Source organism: Dipodomys merriami, unplaced genomic scaffold (genome assembly GCF_024711535.1).
Source record: "Dipodomys merriami isolate MVZ:Mamm:240054 unplaced genomic scaffold, mDipMer1.0.p SCAF_562, whole genome shotgun sequence".
Classification (NCBI taxonomy): domain Eukaryota; kingdom Metazoa; phylum Chordata; class Mammalia; order Rodentia; family Heteromyidae; genus Dipodomys; species Dipodomys merriami.
This window is the reverse complement of record NW_027206138.1, coordinates 93459-102241: the sequence shown is the minus strand read 5'-3', so window position 1 is coordinate 102241 and position 8783 is coordinate 93459. Positions and strand designations below refer to the sequence as shown.

Sequence of the window (8783 nt, the reverse complement as noted above, 5' to 3'; positions counted from 1 at the left end):
GTTTCTGCATCCCATCACTTCCCAGACTCACCTTACCCAATCCACTCCCCCCCACCAAAATTGTAAAGTTCAATTTTCAACATAACGACTTGTATATTTCATTGTCGCAATAGTTCCACCTGTATTCCTATTTAAACAATTTGTTTTTTCTCTAACCCTATTCAAATTATACCAACTATAATACAGTGAAAACTGGAGTTGTTTTTTGTTATGTAGAAAAACGAACATTACAACTTTGGCCAGGGAATGGGGGAGGGAGGGAGTGGGGATGAGTGTGGGGGGGAGGTGAAAGGGATGTGAAGAGGAAACAAAGGAGGAGGCAACAATGCTTGAAAAGAAATATATTCACTACCTTGCTCATGTAATCATAACCCCTTTGTAGAGTATTTTCACAATAAAAATCTTCACTTATTATAATTCAAATACCAAGCAAGAGTAATTTTATATAATCATTACAAGTATCATTTTATCACTATCATAAAACAGAATAAAAGAGCAGTCCCAATTATTACCTACCTATCATTATGCTTAATTTCTAATCATTACCTAAATATCTTAAACAATCTAAATAGTCATGTCTTTAACATAGACATAAATATTCTATAATTTTACCTAAACATTTCCAGGGTCATACATTCATGATTCTAAGAAATGTGCACAGCAGTTAAAAAATGCTTTTGTGAAATTAATGTGAGACATGTTGTTGTTGTTGTTCTTTGCAAGTCCTGGGCATTGTCCCTAAGCATTTTTGTGCTCAAGGCCAGCACTGCACAACCTGAATCACAGGGCTAATTTCTGTTTTTGAATGGTTAATTGGAGAATAAGAAACTCAACTGTAGTTTTCTGTTTGGGCTGGATGTGAAAACAATTGTTAGATTTCAGCACCCAGAGGAGCTAGATTTACAGGCGTGAGTTACTGGCACTTGGTTTGATGATTTTTTAATTTTAATTATGTTTTAAGATGTTTGTTTCACTATAATGCACATAATTCTATAGATAAATTTATATATATATGACGACAAATTCCCTCTAAAAATGTATGACTTTCTACACATAACATTTATACACACACACATATAGATGTTTCTGAATATATATACTTCCTCTAAAATTTTTATGCTACTATTTTTTTACCCTTTTCATTTCAAAGATATAGTCTATTTTTCCAAAAGTTTCCTAGAGTAAAATGACTAAAGTTTTAATAGAAAGTCGAACATATTATTTTTAAGGTAATTTTAGATATACACATGATATAGTAGTAATATTTATAGTATATTAATTGAAAAATTCTGTTCAAACCCTTAAATATTTGTTTGTAATGGCAGGAAGAGGGGAAGTTAATTCACACTGGTTAGAAATGTGCAATGCTTCTAAAATCTGTTCAATAATTTGTTATAATCACATAATCAAGCTACCTGTTATGATTTAGTTTTTTTGTTTCTTATTTATTCAAAAATTTAACACGGATGCATGCACAGTGGTAATAATAAAATTATTAATAAAATACAAATAATACAAAATCATAGGCACATACCAGATTTTCAATAATTAACACTTAAGATCCTAATAATAATTTTGTTGAAGATGATGATAAGAATGACTTTGATAATGGCAATGTTATAATTGAAAAGGAATACATTTTAGACATCTTTGAATTTAGATTTCCCACATTGAATACATAATAATAAACAGTGTTGGATTACATACAATAAGGAAGCAGTAGGGAGGTTGTCAAAAGACTTCACATAGAACTCCCCTATGACCCAGCAATCCCACATTTGGGCATTTACCCAAATGTTTACAAACAAGACCACACTAAAGCTACCAGCACAACTATGTTTTTTGCAGCATTATTTACCATAGATAAGATATGGAACCAACCCCGATGCCCCTCAGTAGATGAATGGATCAAGAAAATGTGGTATATATACACAATGGAATTCTATGCCTCCATCAGAAAGAATGACATTTCCCCATTTGTTAGGAAATGGAAAGGTTTGGAAAAAATTATATTAAGTGAAGTAAGCCAGGCCCAAAGAAGCATAGGTCCCATGGTTTCCCTTATTTGCAATATCTAGTATAGGTATGAGTCAAGCGGAAAAGGTCAGATAATGTGATGTCAGGAAAATGAACCCTTAGATGTGTACTTTAATGTTTTTTTTTCTTTCATGCATGAGGTTCTAATGCATTTATAAGATTATCTCTTTGTTGCTTTGTATATCCCTCCCCCACATTATAACCACTGCTTTCACTATATTTGATGTCAGTATAACTTGTGGAGGAGATGGGGAAAAACCAGTTGTTTAAGGATACAGGTGGACCTGTTGCAACAATGAGAAGTACAAGTTTTCATGTCCAAAACTACCTTTATAATGTCGGTGCAGGGGGGGGGGGAAGAGAAGGATTGGGATTGGGGGGAGGGGGGAGGCTGGGAAGGGATGTGAACAGTAAACAAAGGAGGAGGCTGCAATGCTTGGTAAGAAATGTATGCATTATCCTGCCCACGTAATTGTAACTCCTCTGTACAGTATGTTCACAAATAAAACAAAATAAAATTAAAAAAAAAGAATAACAATAGGAGAGTTTCAATATCAAGAAATAACAATCACATAATCATGTGAGACAGTAAATCCCTAATGTTATTCTTGTAGTCTCTCTAATGTATATTCACTTTTCTTGGTGGTATTGTTTTCTTATAAATAAAATTGTTTATTTTCACGTTTATTATCCCACATAGATAAAATATAATAAGCTGACTGCTTTGTTATCAAATGATCTTGTTTGTTCTAGCCTTGGGAACTTAGGAGAAAGCCTTTCACCACCCACATAGCCAGTGGCTTAGTTATATATCCCTAGAAGGTAACAACACATGCCACAAGCATGCTTCACTCATTAGGCAGAAATCCTTGGTCAGTTTTAGTTTCTATCCAGTTCACTGAAGAAAATCTATGTATAAATTTATGAAGCACACTTGGCAGCACATAAAGCAATAAGAAAATTCTGATGGACTAAGATTAGTTTTCAACCTAGTGTGATTAGTTCAAGTAACTTCTCATATACATACTATTCAATAACCAATGTTTTTCAGAGATATGTTGAGTATGTTCTTCAATACAAATGTAGACACATGACCTACTTTACATAATATCAATTACATATCTGTGGTTGCCTTAAAAGGACACAGCCCTTAGAGCGAGGAGGTAAAATTTATTTTTATTTCTGCATGAAGCAATTTGTGACTTTATACCAACAAACTGAATTTGACTCTTTCCTTATTTGTAAGCTAAGGTGGAAAATGTAAGGACTCTTCACTTTTCTTTTTTCTTCCTCTAGGAGTAAGCAAAGTATTCTTCAATATTTCTGGTAGATTACATCCATTTATAGATGAGAAATGTAAGGCCAACAGTCAATTTAGTGAGTAAATAATGATACTAGAATTTGTGTCTGAGCTCTTCCCTCTGCACACTTAACAAGGAACAGTAATTTGTTGATGGAGAGGACCAATATGAAAACACTATGTGGAAAAAATATACTTTGTAAAAAGTTGTTTAATACTAGGTGACCAGTGATGAGTACATGAAACAGACTTGTGTCAGGGGCATAAAAAGGAGTACATAGAAATCATATTAGTGCTGGGCACCAGTGGCTCATGCCTGTAATCCTATCTACTCCAGAGGCTGAGATCTGAGGATCATGGTTCAAAGCCAGCCTGGGCAGGGCTCAATCTCAGGTCCCGGGATGGACCTAACCCTCTATTGGCTCACAGAATGTTGTACTCACCATGACCCATTCATCACTTTGGTTTGCTAGGCCTTGAGTTAAAATCCCAGAACTGTCAAAAGATGAATACTGATGTGAGAAGCCAAGTGATCTTCCTCTTTTCCTGTGCTGTGAGAGTCCTGCTTCTCAACTAGGAATGGAACATTCTATATAGGCAAATCTATAGCCATGAGAACAGGTTGACATCCATGTCAGCACAGTTATACCTGGCACCATACTCAGTAAAGTACACAATACCTCCATGAATTAGACACAAATTAAGGAGAAGTGCACTGAACACAAGATGCTGTCTACACATGTATATCAATAGAGGTCCTATGTTTAAATTATGAATTTATGATCATCCTGGCCCTCCCTGGTGCTCAATGTCAGGTCCTGGAAATGGTCTAGCTCCTCAGTTGATCACATTCCAATGTCCTCACCTTGACCCTTTCACCAATTCGGCCTGCTAGGTCCTGAGTTCAAATCGTAACACTGTCAAAACATGAATCCTGATGTGAGCAGTACATCAGTTCACCTCCTTTCCAGTCCTGTGAATGTCCTGGGTCTCATCTAGGATGGACAAGGCATATGCTACTCTATAGACATACAAATATGTTGTCATGCATGTCAGCACATTTATATCTATCATCACACTCAATAAAATACCAAATTCATCTCTGACTTAGACACACAACAAAATAAATAACTAAACTGAAAGCATGATGCATTCCACACATGTATGTAAATAGAGATCCTATGTGTAAAATAGGTAGGCATATGATTTTTGTCAGTGTTGGGCTTTAATTCAGGCACTGGGATCAGGCCTGAACATGTAGTCTTCAAGGAAGGTGATGTTCCCCTTCTTCCACAGTGCAACAGAGTTACCCAGACCTGAGTTTTAATCCCAGCTCTGGCAGTAAAATGGGGAGTATTCGGACTAGGGTGCTTCCTTCATAATTTTTTTTAACAGAGTCAGAGGTTGAACTCAAGTTGTGGCAACTCTGATCAGTTCCGAACATCTTAGGCTGCAACCTCTGGACCTACAACCCATCATCGGATCCTAGGACCCCAGGGCTTGCAGGAACAAAAAAAATAGCCGCGAAGGGAAAAGAAAAGTTGCAGGAAGTTCCACCTGGCACTTTTATGTTCATTTTCCTTTGCATGGTGATCATGCTGGGTCCGAACTCAGCGGCCTGCAGAGTGAAGGTGACCTGGAGTGGCTGAAGGTCTGCTGGCTCTCGCGGAAGCCCAAGGGCATCGGGGTATCGGAGACCTCAAGGTCGAATCCAAGTCAGTCCCCCTCCATTGAGGGAATGGCAGGAGATCCTGAGATACTCTTTTCCAGCACTTGGAAGGGTCGTGGAATTTGATCAATCTCATCTGTGAATGAGTACTTTTTGCAGGATGCACCTAGGAAATGATAAGCAAGACTCATTGTGTATAGATTATTTTCAATGAAGAGTTGATGAAGCTTGACCATAATCATCACAGTCATGAAATGGAGGCATCGGGGAAGATCCAAGAATCGGTAGTCATGGGGTATATTGGATTCCATCACAGGTCGCCATCTCTCCTAATGTATGCAAATATGCAGACTACCTTCAGCTTATGAAGGGATGAGTATTGTGCTCTCCCTCTGCCACTCCTGGGGCTCAATCTCAGGTCCTGGGAACAGCTTAGTTACTTTTTAGCTCTCAGCATGGTATCCTCACCTTGACCCTTTCTCCTGTTGTGTTTGCTAAGCTCTAAGTTCCAACCACAACAGTGCCAAAAGCGGAATGCAGATGTGAGAATCCAATACATCCACTTGTTTTCCTGCCCTGTGAAAATTCTGGGTCTCAGCTAGGATGCAGAAGGCTTAAGCAATGTTACAGACATGGGAATTAGTTCTCATCCCTGCCAGCACAGTTATATCTCTCATCATAATCAATAAAATACAAAATGCATCCCTAAGATACACAATAAAAAGAATAACTACAGTGAACACATGATGCATTCCAGACATGTATTTAAATAAAGATCATATGTTTGAAATAGGTGGGTATATGAATTTTGCCAATGCGGGGGCTTCAATTCAGGCCCTGGGAGCAGACCTGACCTTGTAGTCTTCAAGGATGGTGATCTTCCCCTTCACCCACAGTGCTATAGTGTTACCCAGATCTGAGTTGGAATCCTAGCTGTGGCAGAAAAAATGGCAGTGCATGGGAGAGCTGAAGATGTCGGCTTCTGTGGTCAATGATCACAGAATGAGACTGAAATATTCTCTGAACAGCTGCATGATGTGAACCTTCTGCTCAAGGAAAAGGCCAGAATCTTTGATTACCTGGAGCAAGTAAACTCAAAATTATAGGAGGAGCTGGAAGTGCTCTGGACAACAGGAAGAAAGGAATCTGCAAGTTCCAACAAGCACTGGTGGGCATGAGGTACTGAAGAGACTTCTGGACAACTTGAGCTGACTGGTGAGCACAGTGAATCTAGAGAGAGACATCTTCACAGAAGACCTGAGCATTGAGAGGTCCACGTGGAAGGAGGAGGCCCGGCTGCTGACCCAGTGGATGAACGAACTGACAGAGGAGAAGGAGCAAAAGGGAGAGGGGCGAGGCAGGTGTTTGGCCTAGAGAACAGGCTGGAGGAACTATGGCCCATCTCAGGTCGAGTGACAGTTGCAGGCCCATGCCTACTGCACGCACATGGAGTTGAAAAACCAGGAGGAATAACTTCACATCCAGGTCCAGGAAAACCAGAGGCTCCGTCTCCAGAACCCGGAGCAGCAGTAGCAATGGTGGAGACTGGAGGAGAAGGCCAAGGATTGGCAGGAGATCCCTGAAACCCTATGATGCGCACATATGTGTGACGGACAGCTGGAGGAGCAGCTGGCCCTGCTGAGGGATGCTCTCCACAGGGTGAGCGGTGAGAAGGAGGAGCTTGGGAGCATCCTGGACACAGAGCAGCAGGTGAAGAAACACCTGCGGGAACAGCTGGTCCACTCAGAGGAGAAGATAGAGGAATGGAAAGAAGTGGCTGAGATAGAAAGAAAGCCAAGCATCTCAGGACCAGCAGGAACAGTCTCTGGCCCAGCTGCAGGAGCTCAGAGCCACCTGTGAACAGCACAGCATCTCCAATTAGCGGCTGAGCTCCAAGAAGGAGGCCCTGCAGCAGCACCTAGAGAGGCAGACCCAACACCTGTAGCAGCTGAAGCAAGTGCACGGCCCGACCAACTGGGGAGACTAGGTGGTGCCACCAAAGTGGCAGGACACTCTCAAGTGCTTGAAAGCAATCAGACCACAGGAAGAGGGGCGGCAGGCCCAGCTGAGCTTCCTGGCTTTCCCTGGGGAAAGGGAAGTCAAAAACCCTGGAGAAGCAAAAGTTGAGGAGTCGACTCCCCCCATACACATGAACATTGCAGAGGATGGAGACATTCCCCAAATTGATAGGGATGTGGATTTGTGAGCACTCTTAGTGGCTGAAATCCACAGGGGGAAACTCCTGTAGTGGGAGTGGCAGGCCTGCTGTGGGCAACCGGTTCACCTGGCAGCTCAAGTGCCAGAGAAAGCTTGAGCCACAGGCCCTCCATCCCATGAGCTGGCACCACAGCCTGTGTGGGGATGGGAAGAGGGACACCTGGGTGTCCGAGAAGAAAATATACTTTGTCCACGACCTGCTGATGAGATGGACTTCCATAGTCCAGCGGGTGATCCTCAACATAGATACAGCCAGCTCGGCACACATTGCACTGTTGAGGAGTCCCTCGTGGCATGTAAAGAGCAGATGTTCATTCTGGCTGAGCTGTGTCAGAAGAAACCTGAGCGTGTGTACCAACTGTCCTAGGAGAAGATGGAGAAGAGGAGAGAGCTGCAGGACCCGCTGTCACTCCTCACAGGGGAAGACATGGACAACGGGCTCCAGATGCCAGCACAGGCTGAGCCTCCTGTCGCTGCCGCCGTTTTGGATGCCTCCATGCTCCAGGGCGGGCGAAATGAGGGGGGAGCAGAAAAGTTTTGAAGAATTACCACTTCAACACAGTGTGGAAACTGCAAGAGGAGAGATCGAGGTTCCCAACCCCATAGAGGACTCCCCCACAAAGCACATCCTGCCACGGCTGCCCCACATCTAGAGACACCCACAGCTCATGGGCTCAGGTGAGGAGCACTCCCTCCCTTTCTTCTGTAGAGTGATGCAGATGATGACTATGTGACATGACTCTTCAAGGCCTCAGCAGCCAACATATGTAGGTGGCCAAGTGGCCTTCTCTCAGGCCTACATCTGCTGGGTCATGGTAATGGTAAACTGCGGTTTGGGTAGGGCAAAGGCTTCTGGGAGGTGGCCCAAATTCAAGGGGCATCTAGTGGCCTATTGGTGGCCAGGGAAGAGGGCTATGTTACGCTTATCACAAAGAATAAATTGTTTTCAAAGGAAAAACAAGCCTCCAATAAAGAAGGCTGTGTGCTGAGTTATCCCAATGGGTGCAATATGCTGCATCCTTGAGAAGAGAAGAATGAGGAGAGTGCTGTCTGCCGAGTCCTGTAGACTGTTTGCTCTGTACTGATTTTCAAATGGTGCTGTGTGCTGAGTTCTTCTACAAGGTGTTATGTGCAGAGTCCTTCAAAACTATGCTATGTGCTGAATTTTTAAAAGGGTGCTGGACACTGAGTGTTTTACACAGGGTGCTACATACTCAGCCCTTCAAAGTGTGGTGTGTATGGAGTCTTAACACAGGGTGCTATTTGCTGAGTCCTGGGAAAGAGTGCTACGTGCTGAGTTTTTCAAAGCGTGCCATGCACTGAGTCCTATACACTGCGTGCTATGGACTCCCTCATTCAAAGGGTGCTGTGTGCTGAATCATCCCAAAGGCTACTATATGCTAAGTCCTTCAAAGGGCACATTGTGCTGAGTCTATTACTCAGGGTACTTTGTGCTGTTTTTTGAAGTATGCTGTGTGCTGAGTCTTCTCAAAGGATGCTATGTTCTGAGTCCTTGAGTCTGAGTATCTCTCAGTATCTCAGTCTCTCAGGCTCTCTCTC

At 42.2% G+C, this 8783-nt stretch overlaps 1 long non-coding RNA gene across 1 annotated transcript in view; it reads right to left on the bottom strand.

Moving 5' to 3' along the window:
* Nucleotides 1-4659: 4659 nt before the first annotated feature.
* Nucleotides 4660-8783, bottom strand: part of LOC138812329 (uncharacterized) — a 30649-nt gene continuing 26525 nt past the window's right edge. Inside the window, exon 4 of the long non-coding RNA XR_011367587.1 lies at nucleotides 4660-5172. This is a non-coding gene — a long non-coding RNA (uncharacterized lncRNA). The remainder of the gene's footprint in view (nucleotides 5173-8783) is intronic.